Source organism: Bos grunniens, chromosome 7 (genome assembly GCF_055505025.1).
Source record: "Bos grunniens cultivar Pamir isolate PY7600 chromosome 7, Bosgru_T2T1.0, whole genome shotgun sequence".
NCBI lineage: Eukaryota > Metazoa > Chordata > Mammalia > Artiodactyla > Bovidae > Bos > Bos grunniens.
This window is the reverse complement of record NC_141171.1, coordinates 87,099,003-87,119,889: the sequence shown is the minus strand read 5'-3', so window position 1 is coordinate 87,119,889 and position 20,887 is coordinate 87,099,003. Positions and strand designations below refer to the sequence as shown.

Here is a 20,887-nt window from a genome sequence, read left to right as displayed (position 1 = left end):
CCTTTCACAGGAGGCTGACAATGGTGAGGAGGTGGTGAAATGTCTGGTGGGCTCCACGTGGGAGAGATAGGATGGACGATAAATTCAGGGAGCATGAGAGGCTGGAGGACAGAAGGGATGTGTAAAAAGATTGGAATCCCCATTTAAGATGTTCTTAACATGCTTACACCAATGAAAGGCTAAACACTTTGCATCTCGGTTTTCCAAGCATTACACATAACAGTAAATATCTAGGATATTCAGATCACAAATTTCTTTATATGAAATTTCTCAAACCCAGTGCTTCCTTTCAGGGGGAAAGGCTAAAGAAAATCACACGATGACTTAGAAGACACTGTAGTAGCAGCATGTGTGACAATCAAGTGTACCTCCTCTCCTGGTAGACTAGAAGCCTGTGTATTGTGTCTAAAATTATCCTTGCTCACCCAAGTCACAGCCTGGGCAGCAGCGGCAGCTACCTGACATGAGAGTTCCCTCTAGCCTCTCCTTGCCTTTTACGCTTGTCTTTCTCTCCAAGTCGCCCAGAGCCACATTTTAATAAGTGACCTTCAACTAGCTGAATAATTTCTTCAGTACATGGGTACATTCAAAAGCCTTGGAGGATTTAGCGGTAATAAGTAGTCCTAGCAAATATACGGTCTTATGAAGCCTTTGAAGTCTCTAAAAACTTCCCTTAAATAGCCTCAATAGAAGGTTCGGGCTAGATGATTTACAGAGCCCCTTGCAAAGCAGAAATCCTACGATTTGGGATCAGCAGAACCAGCTGGATATTACAGCTTACTGCAGTTAATATGGCTTTTCCATCTTTAAGAATATTTTTGGATCCAAAACAGGCTGCCTGAGTTGTTCGGCTATTAACTATTAATTAATGTTCAGTCTACCTTGGGCTAGCAACAAAACCAAAGGCAAAGATTTATGTTCTCATCCCTTTAGTTTAGAGAATGAGCTGATAAAAATTTTTCCATTAATTGCAATTAGGAAACATTGTACAAGTACCGTAAAAGCGAAGGTATTTTCTTGTGACTCTGGATTAATTGTCATTTAGAAGATTCAGAGTGTGTATTTTTCTTTCAACAAGCTCCTTTCCTTTACTTATAACTCATACATTCCACATATATTTCTGTAACTTTATAAACAAGCATGAAAATAATATAACAAAATGTTCATAGATTTCCTTTTTCAGTTAGGGGTGAAAAATAGAGAAATCTTCTCTGGTTGGTCGGTAAATCAGATTTCTAATCATATGTGCTCTGAATATCAGTTTTTGAAGTCTTAAGGACCTTTTATACTAATTTCTGCTTTTAAAATAGTAATTGCATATTTATTCATGTATGGCGTCTGTGGCATGGTTTTTGGAGAAATAAAATTTTAAAGCTCAGTCATAAACAACGGATACATAGAGAATCATCAACAGAAAGCATAGGAATTAATAGAAAATTAAACTATAAAAATCGATTCACTGAATAACTGATTTATGAATGGCAAAATTGACTGATCAAATGTACCAAAAACTTGTTTCAAGAAATATTCCTTTAAAATATATTTAATGAAAACAAATACTGAATCAATCATTTTTCCATTGGAGAAGGAAATGGCAACCCACTCCAGTGTTCTTGCCTGGAGAATCCCAGGGACGGGGGAGCCTGGTGGGCCGCCGTCTATGGGGTCGCACAGAGTCGGACATGACTGAAGTGACTTAGCAGCAGGAGTTATAGTATGTTAGACACTATTTTCTATTTTATATTCTTTATATAAATTTATATACTATTCATACCAATTATATAAGTTATATTTTATTATTTTCACCAATTATTTTAGGGAAGAAAACAGAGGCACAGTCCTGTTGAATAAGTTTCCCAAGCTTACACACCCAAAGCTGTAGAGTTTGACCCACTATCCCATTCTGGGTCATAAAATGACATTCACAGAAATTATATTGAGTTCATTTAAGAATGTATTCAACATATCAAAATATAAGGAGATTAAAATCAGTTGTTATTCTTTGATTTCAAAAGTTTGAATATTTTTTTAATGTACTGCTACGAAGCATGTCGGAGAAGGCAATGGCACCCCACTCCAGTACTCTTGCCTGGAAAATCCCATGGATGGAGGAGCCTGGCAGGTGGCAGTCCATGGGGTCGCTAAGAGTCGGATACGACTGAGCGACTTCACTTTCACTTTTCACTTTCATGCATTGGAGAAGGAAATGGCAACCCACTCCAGTGTTCTTGCCTGGAGAATCCCAGGGATGGGGGAGCCTGGTGGGCTGCAGTCTATGGGGTCGCACGGAGTTGGACACAACTGAAGCGACTTAGCAGCAGTAACAGCAGCAGGAAGCACGTACCCATTGACTAAAATTTAAAGGGAACACAAACATATTTACTCAATATATTTAAGAAGGATATTCCCTCAAACAAATCATCACTTGCACTGTATTGTATTCATTAGAAGGGAGACACTAAATAAGAAGAGGAATTAAGCTCCACCTCTTGAAGTCAGAATCATAGAATTTGTTGATGTAATTTAAAACCACCACAGAAAAAATTTAATCAGTAGAAAATCTTAAATATAGATTATATCTTCTGAGGATTTCATGAGGTAGAGCTAAAAATACCATAGGTTAGATGTCCTGTGAACACTTCATTGAGAGTAGGGATTTTCTTTTTAAATATTTTCTTTTAAAAAAGAGGTAAATATTCAGGTCATTCCTTGCTGAAATATTTAGTTCATCTCCTTGCAGTCCAAGGGACTCTCAAGCGTCTTCTCCAACACCACAGTTCAAAAGCATCAATTCTTCAGCACTCAGCTTTCTTTGTAGTCCAACTCTCACATCCATACATGACTACTGGAAAAACCATAGCTTTGACTAGATGTACCTTTGTTGGCAAAATAATGTCTATGCTTTTTAATATACTGTCGAGGTTGGTCATAGCTTTGCTTCCAAGGAGCAAGCATCTTTTAATTTCATGGCGTCAGTCACAATCTGCAGTGATTTTGGAGCCCCCCAAAATAAAGTCTGCCACTGTTTCAACTGTTTCCCCATCTATTTGGCATGAAGTGATGGGACCAGATGCCATGATCCAGCAGCTACGCAGCACTGGAGTGGCAGTGTGTGGTGCTGGAGCAACTATGAGGAGATACCCCACATCCAAAAGCAAAGGAGAAGAGCCAGCAAGATAGGGAGAGGGGTGAAATCATGTTTAGAATCAAACCCCATACCTACCAGAGACACTCAGAGGGCTTAAACAAACCTTGTGTGCACCAGGACCCAGAGACCCCAGGAGACAGAGAGAGAACTGTGCTTGAGCATCTCCTGTAGATTATGAGTCAGCAGTGACTGCCGCAGGGGCAAGGGCTCTGGGTGCAGCAGACTTGGGTATGGCATAAGCCCTCTTGGAGGAGGTTGCCATTAACCACACCATAGAGCTACCAGACATTACCTAGGACTGGGAAACAGACTCTTGGAGGGCACAAACAGAAGCTTGTGTGTACCGGGACCCAGGAAAAATGAGTAGTGACCACACAAGAGACTGACCCAGACTTGCCTGTGAGTGTCCAGTAGTCCAACCCACGCCTGGCAGAGGCGTGGGTTGGTGGTGGCCTGCTGTAGGGTGGGGGCATTGAGTGCAGCAGTGCATGCATGGGACCTTTTGAAGGAGGTCACCATTATCTACATTACCTCCACCATAGTTTTTTTTTTTTTTTTTTTTTTCTCCCTCCCCGAGCCCCGCGGAGCTCCCCGGCGGCGCGTCCTCCTCCAGCCCCCCGGCCCCTCGCGGGACCTCGGCCCAGCCCTCGCCCGCCCCCGCGCCCCCGGCCCTGTCCTCACCGGCTCCGGTCTCCTCTTTCAGAGGCTGCAGGGTAGACGGAACTCAGGCGACCGCGAAGGCGTGAGGTGCGCAAATGGCGGGCCGCGCGCTCCCAGAACACCACGCGTTCCCCTCCACCATAGTTTAAAGTGAAAGTGAATGTGCTCAGTTGTGTCTAACTCTTTGTGATCACACGGACCATAGCACATCAGGCTCCTCCATCCATGGGATTTTCCAGTCAAGAATACTGGAGTGGGTTGCCATTTCCTTCTCCAGGAGATCTTCCTGACCCAGGGATTGAACCCGGGTCTCCTGCATCTTAGGCAGATGCTTTACCATCTGAGCCACCAGGGAAGTCCACAATAGTTTCAGTTCAGTTCAGTCCCACAGTCGTGTAGACTCTTTGCAACCCCATGAATTGCAGCACGCCAGGCCTCCTTGTCCATCACCAACTCCCAGAGTTCACCCAAACTCATGTCCATTGAGTTGGTGACACCATCCAGCCATCTCATCCTCTTTTGTCCCCTTCTCCTCCTGCCCCCAATCCCTCCCAGTATCAGAGACTTTTCCAAGGAGTCAACTCTTTGCATGAGGTAGCCAAAGTATTGGAGTTTCAGCTTTAGCATCAGTCCTTCCAAAGAACACCCAGGGCTGATTTCCTTTAGAATGGACTGGTTGGATCTCCTTGCAGTCCAAAGGACTCTCAAGGGTCTTCTCCAACACCACAGTTCAAAAGCCTCAATTCTTTGGCATTCAGCTTTCTTCACAGTCCAACTCTCACATCTGTACATGACCACTGGAAAAACCATAGCCTTGACTGGATGGACCTTTGTTGGCAAAGTAATGTCTCTGCTTTTCAATTTACTATCTAGGCTGGTCATAACTTTCCTTCCAAGGAGTAAGCGTCTTTTAATTTCATGGCTGCAATCACCATCCTCAGTGCTTTTGGAGCCCCCAAAAATAAAGTCTGACACTGTTTCCACTGTTTCCCCATCTATTTCCCATGAAGTGATGGGACCAGATGCCATGATCTTAGTTTTCTGAATGTTGAGCTTTAAGCCAACTTTTTCACTCTCCTCCTCCACTTTCATCAAGAGGCTTTTTAGTTCCTCTTCACTTTCTGCCAGAAGGGTAGTATCATCTGCATATCTGAGGTTATTGATGTTTCTCCCAGCAATCTTGATTTCCAGCTTGGGCTTCTTCCAGTCCAGCATTTCTCATGATGTACTCTGCATATAAGTTAAATAAGCAGGGTGACAATATACAGCCTTCACATACTCCTTTTCCTATTTGGAACCAGTCTGTTGTTTCATGTCCAGTTCTAACTGTTGCTTCCTGACCTGCATACATACTTCTCAAGAAGTAGGTCAGGTGGTCTGGTATTCCCATCTTTTTCAGAATTTTCCACAGTTTATTGTGATCCACACAGTCAAAGGCTTTGGCATAGTCAATAAAGCAGAAATAGATGTTTTTCTTGAACTCTTCTGCTTTTTCCATGATCCAGTAGATGTTAGCAATTTGATCTCTGCTTCCTCTGCCATTTCTAAAACCAACTTGAACATCTGGAAGTTCATGGTTCATATATTGCTGAAGCCTGGCTTGGAGAATTTTGAGCATTACTAGTGTGTGAGATGAGTGCAATTGTGTGGTAGTTTGAGCATTCTTTGGCATTGCCTTTCTTTGGGATTGGAATGAAAACTGACCTTTTCCAGTCCTGTGGCCACTGCTGAGTTTTCCAAATTTGCTGGCATATTGAGTGCAGCACTTTCACAGCATCATCTTTCAGGATTTGAAATAGCTCAACTGAAATTCTATCACTTCCACTAGCTTTGTTCGTAGTGATGCTTTCTAAGGCCCACTTGACTTCACATTCCAGGATGTCTGGCTCTAGGTGAGTGATCACACCATCATGATTATCTTGCTCCCCTCCCCACCATAGTTTGGCCCCACTTAAATAGCAAGGAGGCAAGACAGCCCCACCCATCAACAGAAAATTGGATTAAAGATTTACTGAGCATGGCCCAGCCATTAGACCCAATTTCCCCCTCAGTCAGTCTCTCCCATCAGGAAGCTTCCATAAGCCTCTTATCCTTCTCCATCAGAGGGCAGACAGACTGAAAACCACAATCACAGAAAACTAACCAATCTGATCATATGCACTACAGTCTTGTCGAAGTCAGTGAAACTATGAGCCATGCTGTGTAGGGCCACCCAAGATGGATGGGTCATGGTGGAGAGTTCTGACAAAATGTGCTCCACTGGAGAAGGGAATGGCAAACCACTTCAGTATTCTTGCCTTGAGAACACCATGAACAGTATGAAAAGGCAAAAAGATAGGACACTGAAAGATGAACTCCCCAGGTCAGTAGGTGCCCAATATGCTACTGGAGATCAGTGGAGAAATAACTCCAGAAAGAATGAAGAGATGGAGCCAAAGCAAAAACAACACCCAGTTGTGGATGTGACTCGTGATGGAAGTAAAGTCTGATGCTGTAAAGAGTAACATTGCATAGGATCCTGGAATGTTAGGTCTGTGAACCAAGGCAAATTGGAAGTGGTCATATAGGAGATGGCAAGAGTGAACATTGACATTTTAGGAATCAGTGAACTAAAATGGACTGGAATGGGTGAATTTACTCAGATGACCATTATATCTACTACTGTGGGCAAGAATCCCTTAGAAGAAATGGAGTAGCCATCATAGTCCACAAGAGAGTCTTAAATACAGTACATGGCTGAGTACAGCAATCTCAAAAATGACAGAATGATCTCTGTTCGTTTCCAAGGCAAACCATTCAATATCACAGTAATCCAAGTCTATGCCCCAATCAGTAATGCTGAAGAAGCTGAAGTTGAATGGTTCTATGAAGACCTGCAAGACCTTCTAAAACTAACACCCAAAAAAGATGTCCTTTTCATTATAGGAGACTGGAATGCAAAAGTACGAAGTCAAGAAATAACTGGAGTAACAGGCAAATTTGGCCTTGGAGTACAGAACAAAGCAGGGCAAAGGCTAATAAGAGTTTTGCCAAGAGAACACAATGGTCATAGCAAACACCCTCTTCCAACAACACAAGAGAAGACTCTACACATGGACATCACCAGATGGTCAACACTAAAATCAGATTGATTACATTCTTTGCAGCCAAAGATGGAGAAGCTCTATATAGTCAGCAAAAATGAGACCAGGAACGTACTGTGGCTCAGATCATGAAATCCTTATTGCCAAATTCAGACTTAAATTGAAGAAATTAGGGAAAACCACTATACAATTCAGGTATGACCTAAATCAAATCCCTTATGACTATACAGTGGAAGTGATAAATAGATTCAACAGATTAGATCTGATAGACAGAGTGCCTGAAGAACTATGGACAGAGATTCGTGACATTGTACAGGAGGCAAAGATCAAGAACATCTCCAAGAAAAAGAAATACAAAAAGGCAAAATGGTTGTGTGAGGAGGCCTTACAAATAGGTGTGAAAAGAAGAGAAGCCAAAGGCAAAGGAGGAAAGGAAAGAATGCAGGGTTCCAAAGAAAAGCAAGAGGAGTTAAGAAAGCCTTCCTCAGTAATCAGTGCAAAGAAATAGAGGAAAACAATAGAATGGGAAAGACTAGAGATCTCTTACAGAAAATTAGAGATACCAAGGGAACATTTCATGCAAAGATGGGCTCGATAAAGGACAGAAATGGTATGGATCTAACAGAAGCAGAAGATATTAAGAAGTGGCAAGAATTCACAGAACTGTACAAAAAAGATCTTCACGACCAAGATAATCACAATGGTGTGATCACTCACCTAGAGCCAGACATCCTGGAATGTGAAGTCAAGTGGGCCTTAGGAAGCATCACTATGAATAAAGCTAGTGGAGGTGATGAAATTCCAGTTGAGCTATTTCAAATCCTAAAAGATGATGATGTGAAAGTGCTGCACTCAATATGCTAGCAAATTTGGAAAAATCAGCAGTTGCCACAGAACTGGAAAAGGTCAGATTTCGATGAATCCCAAATAAAGGCAATGCCAAAGAATGCTCAAACTACCGCACAATTGCACTCATCTCACATGCTAGTAAAGTAATGCTCAAAGTTCTCCAAGCCAGGCTTCAACAGTTCATGAACCATGAACTTCCAGACGTTCAAGCTGGTTTTAGAAAAGGCAAAGGAACCAGAAATCAAATTGCCAATATATGCTGGATCATCGAAAAAGGAAGAGAGTTCCAAAGAAACATCTATTTCTGCTTTATTGACTATATCAAAGCCTTTGAAAAGTTGTGTGGACCACAACAAACTGTGGAAAATTCTGAAAGAGATGGGAATACCAGACCACCTGACCTGCCTCTTGAGTAACCTATATGAGGTCAGGAAGCAACAGTTAGAACTGGACATGGAACAACAGACTGATTCCAATTCGGAAAAGGCTGTATATTATCACCCTGCTAATTTAACTTATATGCAGAGTATATTATGAGAAACGCTGGGCTGGATGAAGCACAAGCTGGAAGCAAGATTTTCAGGAGAAATATTGATAACCTCAGATATACAGATGACACCACCCTTATGGCAGAAAGCAAAGAAGAACCAAAGAGCCTCTTGATGAAAGTGAAAGAGGAGAGTGAAAAAGTTGGCTTAAAGCTCAACATCCAGAAAACAAAGATCATGGCATCTGGTCCCATCACTTCATGGCAAATAAATGGGGAAACAGTGGAAACAGTGTCAGACTTTATTTTTTTGGGCTCCAAATTCACTGCAGTTGGTGACTGCAACCATGAAATTAAAAGACACTTGCACCTTGGAAGAAAAGCTATGACCAACCTAGACAGCATATTAAAAAGCAGAGATATTACTTTGCCATCAAAGTTCCATATAGTCAAAGCTGTGGTTTTTCCAGTAGTCATGTATGGATGTGAGAGCTGGACTACAAAGAAAGCTGAGCACCGAAGAATTGATGCTTTTGAGCTGTAGTGTTGGAGAAGACTCTTGAGAGTCCCTTGGACTGCAAGGAGATACAACCAGTCCATCATAAAGGAAATCAGTCCTGAGTATTTATTGGAAGGACTGATGCTGAAGCTGAAACTCCAATACTTTGGCCACCTGATGTGAAGAGCTGACTCATTTGAAAAGATCCTGATGCTGGGAAAGATTGAAGGCCAGAAGAGAAGGGGATGACAGAGGATGAGATGGTTGGCTGGCATCACTGACTCAAAGGTCATGAGTTTGGGTAAACTCGGGGAATTGATGATGGACAGGGAGGCCTGGAGTGCTGCAGTCCATGGGGTTGCAAAGAGTCAGACATGACTGAGTGACTAAATAGGACTGGTTCAGTTCATTATTTTAATTTTTTAAATGCTGATATTTCTCCAACCATGGTCAACAGCAGGGAATGTGTAGTGCCAAAGCTCTTGTCTTTGTAACGTAAAAAAATAAAATCTACCTCTTGATTATTGGTTTGCCTCAGTGATAGTCCCTCAAGGCAATTCTCTGGGAAGTAGGATGGCTTATTTTTCTGACAAGGTTCCTCAGAATTTTATGAGATTATTTCAATCCTAATCCATTTTGAATTGTCTGTAGGACATTCAGACTATTTTTTTCTCTCTAAATTCTGTTAAATCTCTCTCTGATGTAGTCAGTAGGCCCCCACCTAGAATTGTGTTAGTCATCCTGGAGAGAAATTTGAGTCAGAGTCATGTAACTTCTTATTGTGTTTCTTATAAAAATGCTTGTGAAGATGTTGCCCATTTCCTTATGTGATGTTACTCTTTCTGAAGACCCATACATCCTTCCTCATCTTAATATCAAAAAGAAAAATGAGTCTCTCTTAAACAGTTTATTTGTTTTTGTCTCAAGACACTGTGAATCATAGGTGATTATATTCTCCTCATTCATTGGCAGCTAGAAGGTTCAGAGCCCAGTTTTCATTTCTATTCAGTGTATGTAACTATGAGATGATTTTTGAAAGAACTTGTTCCTGCTACACCATCTTCTACCTACTTTCATTCTCCTCTTTGTCATGTTTTCTTCGTTACATTTTAAATTTTATTTTATTATTTTACTGAACATATCTGTAGTTCAGTTCAGTCGCTCAGTCTTGTCTGACTCTTTGCGACCCCATGAACCACAGCACGCCAGGCCCCCCTGTCCATCACCAACTCCCGGAGTCCACCCAAACCCATGTCCATTGAGTCGGTGATGCCATCCAACCATCTTATCCTCTCTCATCCCCTTCTCCTCCAGCCTTCAATCTTTCCCAGCATCAGGGTCTTTTCAAATGAGTCAGCTCTCCGCATCAGGTGGCCAAAGTATTGGAGTTTCAGCTTCAACATCAGTCCTTCCAATGAACACCCAGGACTGATCTCCTTTATGATGGACTGGTTGTATCTCCTTGCAGTCCAAGGGACTCTCAAGAGTCTTCTCCAACACCACAGTTCAAAAGCATCAATTCTTTGGTGCTCAGCTTTCTTTATAGTCCAGCTCTCACATCCATACATGACTACTAGAAGAACCATAGCCTTGACAGACAGACCTTTGTTGGCAAAGTCATGTCTCTGCTTTTTAATATGCTGTCTAAGTTGGTCATAACTTTCCTTCCAAGGAGCAAACGTCTTTTAATTTCATGGCTGCAATCACCATCCTCAGTGATTTTGGAGCCCCAAAAAATAAAGTCTGACACTGTTTCCATTGTTTCCCCATCTATTTCCCATGAAGTGATCAGACCAGATGCCATGATCTTCGTTTTCTGAATGTTGAGCTTTAAGCCAACTTTTTCACTCTCCTCTTTCACTTTCATCAAGAGGCTCTTTCCTTCTTCTTCACTTTCTGCCATAAGGGTGGTGTCATCTGCATATCTGAGGTTATTGATATTTCTCCTGGCAATCTTGATTCCAGATTGTGCTTCTTTCAGCCCAGCGTTTCTCATGATGTCCTCTGCATAGAAGTTAAATAAGCAGGGTGACAATATACAGCCTTGACATACTCTTTTTCCTATTTGGAGCCAGTCTGTTGTTCCATGTCCAGTTCTAACTGTTGTTTCCTGACCTGTATACAGGTTTCTCAAGAGGCAGGTCAGGTGGTCTGGTATTCCATCTCTTTCAGAATTTTCCATAGTTTATTGTGATCCACACAGTCAAAGGCTTTAGCATAGTCAATAAAACAGAAATAGTTGTTTTTCTGGAACTCTCTTGCTTTTTCAATGATCCAGCGGATGTTGGCAATTTGATCTCTGGTTCCTTTGCCTTTTCTATATCTGTAGAAACAGACTTAATTACTCTTGTGAACTATTTTAATAAAATACATAAATGTATCAGTCAAACCTCTTATATGCCACTTTGACACTTCAGAACATGATTTTAATCTTATCCACCTTTCACCAAAATACAGTCATTCTTTAATAAATATTTCTCCATATATTGTCTCAGATTTAGTTTTCTTGATAGGGTATTTTATCCACATGGATTTCTCCAGCCAGCACCAGACAACCAGGAATGTGTGACACTTAGATCTCCCTTCAAGAAAGAGCCTATCGTTCAGTAGTGAGGAGGGCTAGTAGGTGAGAGGCTTTAGCTGTAGATCTGTCAAAACTCAGCACAGTATTTGAGGCAAGGCCATGCTTTTCATGGGAAGCACCTAGCCTGTGACAAAGGCCTTCTGCCCTATGGAGGGACTCTTCTAATGTCAATCTTTGATCTGGGGCTCATCCTTGAGTTGGCCAGGACTGTGTCATCCTAAAGTCCTCACTATCCAATTCTGTGTCTGTCCTGCCTGGTGTCACATCATCATGATGTGAACGCGTTCCATGGCCATTAATTTTTTTTTCACTCTTTTACCTTATTAACTCTCCACATTCCTGATAAATCTTTTCCACTTGTAACTCCAAATCAGCATCTGATTCTCAGAGAAGCCAAAATAATATACTAGATAACTCACAAAGTTACATTTCCTTGAATTTCCAAACCTATAAATGTATACAGTTACTAAGTCATCTCCCAGATGTCTCAAGGACACTTTAAATGAAAACTGAACTCATGGTTTTCTCCTAATTTTTTTTTTATGTTCTGATGTTCTATATCAGTGGGTAGTCTGCATCTGTTTGGTTCTGCCAGCCAGAAACCTGGGCTCTGTCCTTGACGTTTCATCTTTCTGGTCCCAATTCATCATCAGCTCATGTTGGTCTTACTTCCTAAATATACTCTTCCTTCTATTTCTCTCTAGCTCCATCAGAGTAGTCTTGGTCTAGAATACCATCATCTCTTGATTTTATTCTACTAGTCTCCAAAGACTAGTAGACTAGAGTCACCAACCAATCCATCATTCTCCATACTACAGCCAAAATTATTTTCCAGACACAAATTTCATGTCTCCATCTAGCTTAAAATCCTTCTGTTGGTTCCCATTGCTCTTGTAATAAAGACTAAAGTCTTTAGGATAACAAGTCCCTGTGCTCAAGCTCCAGCTTCATTTCCTATTCCCTTCACCACACCATATTATAACTCCATGATGGCAGATACTGTGCCTGTTTTATCATTTTATCTGAGTCTGCTTGAACACCTGACACATACCTGGTGCTCAACATGTAATTATTTAATGCATAATTAAATGATTGAGTGAGTAAATGAATCAATCAAATGAGTGTAATCATAATCCACTGGACACACTTTGTGGTTTTCTGTTGTGGAACTTTGTCTCAGAGTTGCCTATCTAAATCTTATCTATCTTGTAATTCTCAGATCAAATGTCAACTCAATCAAGAAGGCTTCCTTGACTTATCTAGGTGAAAATACTTGTCTTATTATAAAATCCTGTGTTCTTTTTGTGTGTATGCTCAGTCACTCAGTTGTGTTCAACTCTTTGTGATCCCATGGACGGTAGCCTCCCAGGCTCCTCTGTCCAAGGAATTTCCAGGCAAGAATATTAGAGTGGGTTGTCATTTCCAATTCTAGGGGATATTCCTGACACAGGGATCAAACCCACATTTCCTGCGTACCCCACATTGGCAGGCGGATTCTTGACCCTGAGCCACCTAGAAAGCCCATTCTTCTTTTATATTACACTTAATATGTAATTGTCTGATTAAATATGTTTAATATATTAATAGAACCAGTTAAACTCCACATTCTTTGAAGGAAAGTGTTGAGTTTATGCTCATAAGTATTCTGCACATCACCTAACATACACATACGTGTATAAGTGTATGGGCTTTACTTGATTGAATGATTTGATTGACTGATCTGGTGATATCTGGATGATTTTTCCTGCCACTCGAGCAACTGTTGTGATATTAGAAAGAGTGGATGAGGCTAATAAAAATGTGATGGCCCAGTAAAAATGTTGGTTAGGCAATATATCTCTTGAATCTATCTTTAAGTATCAAAAAATAGAAGACTCATTTGGCCTATAAATTTTTGTTGGTTTTGTAAAGCTCAAATGTCATAAAAATCTACTTCATAGCTACAAAATGTGCTGTGGCTGTGTGTTTTTAAAAATTGCCTAAGCTTTATACTAAAGAAGGTTTCTAAAAGAATAATATGTGTACCATTGAGGACAGAAAAGTTGATTATAGCTGCTGTAGAGACAGGCTGTTTAAAAATCTTTAATTGTGGGAGTTCTCTGGCAGTTCAGTGATTAGGCCTTGGCACTTTCCTGCTGTGGCCCAAGTACAATCCCTGGATGGGGAACTAGGGTGCCACAAGCCAGGTGGTACAGTCAGAAAATACATCTTTAATTGTTAATGAATATATTTGAATGTACATTAGAAAAAATAAACTATCACATAAAAACCGTTAATGGTCATAGTTAATATTGCTTCGGATAGGGTTGAAAAACAAGCATTTCCATTTTAAAAATAATAATTTAAAAATATTGTAATATGATAAGTTCACAAACATGACTAAATGTTAAGAGACCTTATTTCAGAGATTTAAAATGTACTGAACACTACCCAGGTTTTTACCCCTATTTTTTTTTTTTTTTTACTATGTTTTACTCCTAGGTTTTTAATACTATGGGATTAATAACTGGCTTTGTGAGCTTTCATTATTTTGACAAATATTTATGAAGCACTGCTATGTTTAAAGCTCTAGACTCAAAACTAGAGAAATAATGTGATTAACGTAATTAAGAAAGTTTCTTCCCTCAAAGGGCTCACAACCCCAAAGGGCAAGGACCATAGAAAAAAATATAGAAACCCAGTGTAAATGCGCTAGTAGAAAGACATCTACTGAAGGGTCAATTGTAAAAGGATACAAAGGTAGGTGTGATCAGCTCTGTTTAGTAAAGTGGATGTTAAAAAGGGGAATAAATAGAGGAGCTACATTTGGGAGGCTGTGTAGACGCTCACTCGTCAAAAAAAATGAGATCAGGTCATTTCAGGTGAAAACAGCAGTCTGTCAAGCCAGAGAGACAGCTCTGACTAGAATAATTCCAAATGATTGGAGCCTGGGGTGCAGCACAGTACGGACTGGAACTGAGGCAAAAGAGGCAGGTAAAAAAAGCCTAGTATCCCACGCCAAGGAGTTGCTTGTATACCCCAGAGGGGACTGAGGATCAATACATAGAATAGGATCAGTGTTTTATTTAAAAAGAAATAACAGCAGAGGAATTTTACATGCTTATGAATTTCAGTGCAAGAAGTTTGAAAAATACTTTTCCTGAAAAGATTCTCTTAGGAAAAGAAGATTTCTCCAAAACACCCAAAAGTAAGATTGAAGAAGAGATGCAAACTGAGGTGAGATAAAGGGAAACTTAAACTACCAGTCGGAGAAGGCAATGGCACCCCACTCCTTGCCTGGAAAATCCCATGGACGGAAGAGCCTGGTAGGCTGCAGTCCATGGAGTCACTAAGAGTCGGACATGACTGAGCGACTTCACTTTCACTTTTCCCTTTCATGCGTTGGAGAAGGAAATGGCAACCCACTCCAGTGTTCTTGCCTGGAGAATCCCAGAGACGGGGGAGCCTGGTAGGCCGCCGTCTATGGGGTCGCACAGAGTCAGACATGACTGAAGCGACTTTGCAGCAAACTACCAGAGGGAAAAATATCATCCATCTCTATAGCTTCAATCTCCAGCCCTGAGATCTCATAGGAGTTCTTTCAATTTCTTTAGAATACCAACTTATAAAGGTAAAGGCATAATAAGAATTTTGAAAATGATCATTTTTTACCAATATCATTGTAATAGTTGATTGAGGTGAAAATTAACAATGAGCGCTAAAACCATCAGGCGAAAGGTTGTTTGGAAACAAGATGTTGGTCCAGTCTCAAAGTGTCACCCTGCTTATCAAGTTATCACAGAATAAAAATGGTACATTTCATTGTAGAAATCCTCAATTAAGAGATCAAAGCTAGTATCACCAATAATAGAGCAAATGACATAGCATGCTCTCAGATAGGGAAATAGTCTTCCTGCCAAAAACATTTAATCTAATCTAATCATGAACATGACCATATAAATCCAAGTTGAAAGGTAAACCAAATTTCATGAAGGTCAATGACAGGCTGGGAAACTGTTCTAGATTAAAGGAGGAAAAAGGAGAGAAAGGCAAATTAATATAATATGAGATCTGACTAGATCCTGGTTTGAAAAAGAAAAAAAGGCTATAAAGGATTTACTTGAGATAAGTGGACAATTTTGAATATGGACTATATATCAGTAAATGATGTATCATTGGTAAATTTCTTGAGTGTGATCATTGTGTTGTGATTATATTTAAAAAATGTCCTATTTTTCGAGCTACATGAGAAAACATTTGGAGGTAAAATTTCATAATTTGAGACTAAGTTATTCTCAAATGTTTCAAGAGTAAAATATATATATATATATATATATATATATATATATATATATATATATATACACTTATGGACGGAGGAGCCTGGTAGGCTGCAGTCCATGGGGTCGCTAAGAGTCGGACACGACTGAGCGGCTTCACTTTCACTTTTCACTTTCATGCATTGGAGGAGGAAATTGCAACCCACTCCAATGTTCTTACCTGGAGAATCCCAGGGAGGGCAGGGCCTGGTGGGCTGCCGTCTATGGGGTCGCACAGAGTCGGACACGACTGAAGTGACTTAGCAGCAGCAGCAGCAGAGAGAGAAAGCAAAACTCACAAGGGAATATGGACGTCAATTTACTATTCAAGTGAATATTATATAGGCTTGATGTATTTTATTTCAAGATAAAGTATTGGCAAAAAAAATTGATGACTGAGTCCCACCCTCAGAATTTTTTATTTAATTAGTTGGGGTGACGCCTGGAGAATTTTGAAGATCACCAGATAATACTTAAGTTGAAAACCACTGTAGTAGTTCAAAAATATTATTTTACAAATGTGGGGGGGATAGGGATTACAGTTCCTTGAGCCTGGCAGTTCTTGGGTTCTGACCACATACCACTTTTATAAGTATTTAACATATATTAACTGGCTACATTAATTAACAGCACAGAGAATAGGCATGAATAGATACTTGATTTTGGTCTGTTATTCATTTTTACAAGATGTATCTGTGAGTGATTTACTCTGCACCAGAAACCCAAACCATTCTGTTCCATAAATAAAACCAAAACATTTAAAAGAGGGTCTGCCCAGAATATGTAAGTGTCCAGGACAGAGAATTAAAATTTGAGAAACTTACATAAAAAACACTCAAAATTATATGCAGTCATGAAATATTATCAGTAAAAGGGCAAGAGTTTTTCACACAATATATTAATGCAAGAGAAAAGATGATAAAATATGTACACAGTTATCCCAACACCGAGAGAGTGACAGAAATATAAATCTCTGAAATCAATAACTTTGTAAAAGAAAATCAACCTTTATGTCTGACCTTCACCCAGAGTAAAAGAATTAGGGTGAGAATCTTAAGTTCAGTTATTACTTTCTATTATGTTTTTAAAAGATTTAATGGATGATATCAAATGAATTTTATATCTCTCTGGCCAATTATAAAATTTAGATTTCATTTGCCCCTGATTTCAGGAATTTGTGTTAGGAAAATGCTGTGGGAAAATTAGACATCATCTGGAGCCATAATTGCATCTCTTTTTTTTCCCCCTGACATTTGTCAGCTTGCTCGTCAATTCCTTGCTCTTTCCATGATTTTGCATATCAAAAATTAAATTAAAAGCAATATTTCTATATAAGGGAAGTTCACATGAAAAAAAGAAAATACTATTCAGTATAGCAGATTCACAGTCTCAAAAAAAAAAAAGATTCACAGTCTCTGAGTTCTTATAGTCTCAAATGACATTACTTCTTTATTGTTATTTTAGTAATTAAGTTTATCATTTAAGAGAAGTTTATACTTTAACAAAATGCAAATAATTGGTTCCACCCCTTTACTACATTTGTGTTGAGTTACATAGCTAAAATTTAGTATCAAGTTTAGTACTTACCTTCTACTGTTAAATACACAAAGAGTTTTTAGCTTCCAATATCCCTAAAAAACAAATTTTATTTGGCTATTACTTGAAACATTATCCCCATAAGTGCATTAGCCAAAGCAATTTAGTTCTACAGTTGTTAACTAGAAAAAAATGAAACCTCTTATCCTACTTCTTGCCTCTTGACGGCATCTGTGCCCTGACCCTGCCCAAAACCAGAGAGAATTGGTGCATTATGTAAGAGCAATAATGTCTGTGTTTTGATTTTTTCATACACAGCTAAGGAAGCAGCCATAAAAAACATGAATCAGTCACTTACTCATATCTAGTATCTTTAGGAGACACAATTTGGAAATGGGAGTTAAATGAAAATGAGGGGTAAATGAAAAGAATTAATTCCAAGAAAAATTTTGGATAATGGGGAAAATTATAGACAAGGAAATCAGTTCTCTCCTCTTATGGGTTTAGCCTTTTATATCCATGAACATGAATATTTGCCTTTGGACAGGGGTATGTACATGTGTGAATGAGCATGTGTTTGTGTGTGGGTGATTTGATACCTACTCACTGTGCATGAAGATGCCCATCTGCAATAACACCATTTAGGAGACTCTTAGAGACAAAGCTCAAACCTTTCCATGAGATGTGGAGTGTGAATGCCAAATTGGAACTTCAGCTCCCATGGAATTATTCTAACTCATACTTAGAAGAATATACTTCTGGAAATGAAGGAAATAGATTCTGAAGTAAAAGTAACCCTTGTGGATAATACATAGTTTCTAACAGTGATTGGAGAGATTGTCAAGGAGAAACTCTGAAAAACCTGGAGATAGAATAAGGTTGGGAATTGGGATACCTTCCTAAGAGGACCCTCAAGAAAGGTGGAAATCCATAGGTGCTTTCCCTTTGGACTAAGGGAAAGCCATGTCTAACATATTCATTTACAATTCTTTCTCTACTACTTTTAGTTTTGGTTAACCGTTTAATACATTCAGATTGACTTAAGCACTTTGGTTGTGATGTAGAAGGAAGGAAAAAATAGGGTCATAAAGACAATTGATCTGCACTACTTTTCCCACACACATCTTCTCCAGAGGACTTCGTCAAGTAGCATCATTTTCCTAAGGGGACCTAAAGTGCATTAACATGATAAAAAAACAAGTCAAAGTCAAGTCTTGCATCTGTTTCTTCTAATGTACATCATTGCCTGCCATGCCTCTTCTTTTTATATACTATATTAGATATCAGGAAAAATTGTTTTAGTTTTTATTAGCATATAGTTTATTTACAATATCACTAATTATTATAGTAGTGAAAAAAATGTTTTAAAACTGAAGTTTTATCATCAAAAAGAGAAGGGGAAAAAAAGAACTAGAAAGAAATAGTGTAGAATGTTGAACCTTTGTTCCCAGAACTTACGGACCTTACTTCTGTCCCAACCTTCTGCTGATGAACATGGGCTGTCCTAAAACCACTGTTAGAACCTTAGAGACTTTGATATCAAAGAAGTCAAGGGATCAAGTCATTTCAAGAGAATGTGACATAGTTTTCATTGGGGAAGTTGTTGAAAAAATACATGTTGATGTGACTACAAACGGATTTCAAACACATGACTTGACCATAACCCACAATTAGTAAATTAAGTAAGTCTGCTCAGTTTGATCAACTCCAGAATTCTTGCTGTATCCCGTCATGCTGTACCACCCCCCAACTGTATAAAGTCGGCCTGCACACCTAGGAGATCATCATGAACATGCCAGCTCCCTGCAGTCTTGTGCAGTGCCAAGAAACAGTGCTGGAACCCTGAGGGCAGGTTGTGAGAGCATCACTTTAAAAATGTAGAGCACAGTTCGGCTTATCAGTGACCAACCCTATACTGATACTAATACTGTGTGTGTGTGGGGGGGCGTGTGTGTGTGTGTAGAATTAAGAAAAGGACATGGGGGCATGCAGCAAGATCCTCTTACCTGCAACTCTGAGACACTATGAGATTTAGGTAGTTAGTACGTGACTGGCAGGAGGATCTGCTGTGTTCATTGCATTGACATACAAATCAGAATGTTGAGTAACAGTAAAATTCTTAATGCAGGATATAGATTTCTTGTCATATATCATGTTTAATAGACATATTTAATATTCACTATTGAATATTAAAACTGTATTCCCTTGAAGCAGTAGAGGCATCAAGAAACAAAGAAAAATGACATGTTATCTTCTTTGACATAGTGAACGTTAAAAAAGACTCAGAATAAATACTAACTTGCTCATGACAGGTATACCTGGGGAAAGCAAGTGCTAGTTACTAAAAGAGCATGAGCATCAGATGAGGAGTCCAGCAAGTCCAGTTCTGTTCATGACTGTGACACCAAACATATAACCGTGGACAACCTTAAGTCACTTTCCTCAGTTTCCTCATCTGTCAAAAGTGGCTGTCATATGCCCAAATGTATTGTGAGGAGCAAATAAAATAATAGATATAATCACAGCAAACTGTTATAAAAATAGAAGTCAGTCTAAAGGTCTAATGAAATAATACACCTATAACAGCCAAACTCCACTCATTAACCACAGAATTATTTTAATTAGCAACTACAAATCACTTGAATCCTCCATGTAAAATTAAAAAAAACACAAATATTAAATATGAAAAAAAATTGGATCTTCCCCAGTGCCTCAGGGGCAAAGAATCTGCATGCAATTCAGGAGATTTAGGAGATGCAGTTCGATATCTGGGTCAGGAAAATCCCCTGGAGGAGGAAATGGCAACACAGTCCAGTATTCTTGCCTGGGAAATCCCATGGACAGAGGAGCTTGGCGGGCTACAGCCCACGGCATCATGAAGAGTCAGACATGACTGAGCACAGAGCAAAGGAAACACTGGAGCACTGACAGTGCTCTCTGAGCTCAAATCATGAACCACAGGGTTTCAGTACCCATTTCTCCACTTTGAGGAACACTCTAGCCCTCTTCCCAAGATGTAAAGTCAACCAAAGGCCCCGAGGACTCACACTGATGGAGTTGTTCTGCACCCCAAAGTTGGTCCCTGTTTTAGGAGAGTGGACTGGTGAAGGGTGACCACCAGTGGTCACCAGTGATCCCAGTGGTCAGCGTAGCATTTCATTTTCCAGGATCATGTGAGATTGAGTTTCCAGAGTGGCAGTTACAAATGGCAGATGTTGGTTGGGCTACCAAGGATCCCTGGAAAATCATGGAGTTGAGCCATGTGTGTGGGCTTATGAATGAACTCCCACCCATCTCTGTTCTAACCACAACGCCACCTCTGGTCTAGCATCCAAAGGCGTCCATTACCCTATGCACCTCTGGCCACTGGCCACTAGTGAGTCACCTGTCCCCTCTGCAAACTCCATGCTGCACATCTGACACATCTCTGGGTGTGGCTATACGCATCTGTCCAAGGATTTACTTGAATATCACTCTTGCCTTTGACCCATGTGGTCTTTTTTTTAATTTATTTAATTGGGGTATAGTTGATTCTTGCCAACATCCGCTAGATCATCAAAAAAGCAAGAGAGTTCCAGAAAGACATCTATTTCTTGCTTTATTGACTATGCCAAAGCCTTTGACTGTGTGGATCACAATAAACTGTGGAAAATTCTGAAAGAGATGGGAATATCAGACCACCTGACCTGCCTCTTGAGAAATCTGTATGCAGGTCAGGAAGCAACAGTTAGAACTGGATATGG

The 20,887-nt window shown here is 39.9% G+C and overlaps 1 protein-coding gene and 1 non-coding gene across 22 annotated transcripts in view; one reads left to right on the top strand and one right to left on the bottom strand.

The window, feature by feature from the left end:
- CCNH (cyclin H) overlaps window positions 1-20,887 on the top strand; it is a 420,860-nt gene that overhangs the window by 317,824 nt on the left and 82,149 nt on the right. The gene's annotated exons all lie outside the window — the stretch shown is intronic.
- On the bottom strand, window positions 4,091-4,163 carry TRNAL-AAG (transfer RNA leucine (anticodon AAG)). Its single transcript has one exon. It is a non-coding gene; the product is annotated as a tRNA-Leu (tRNA).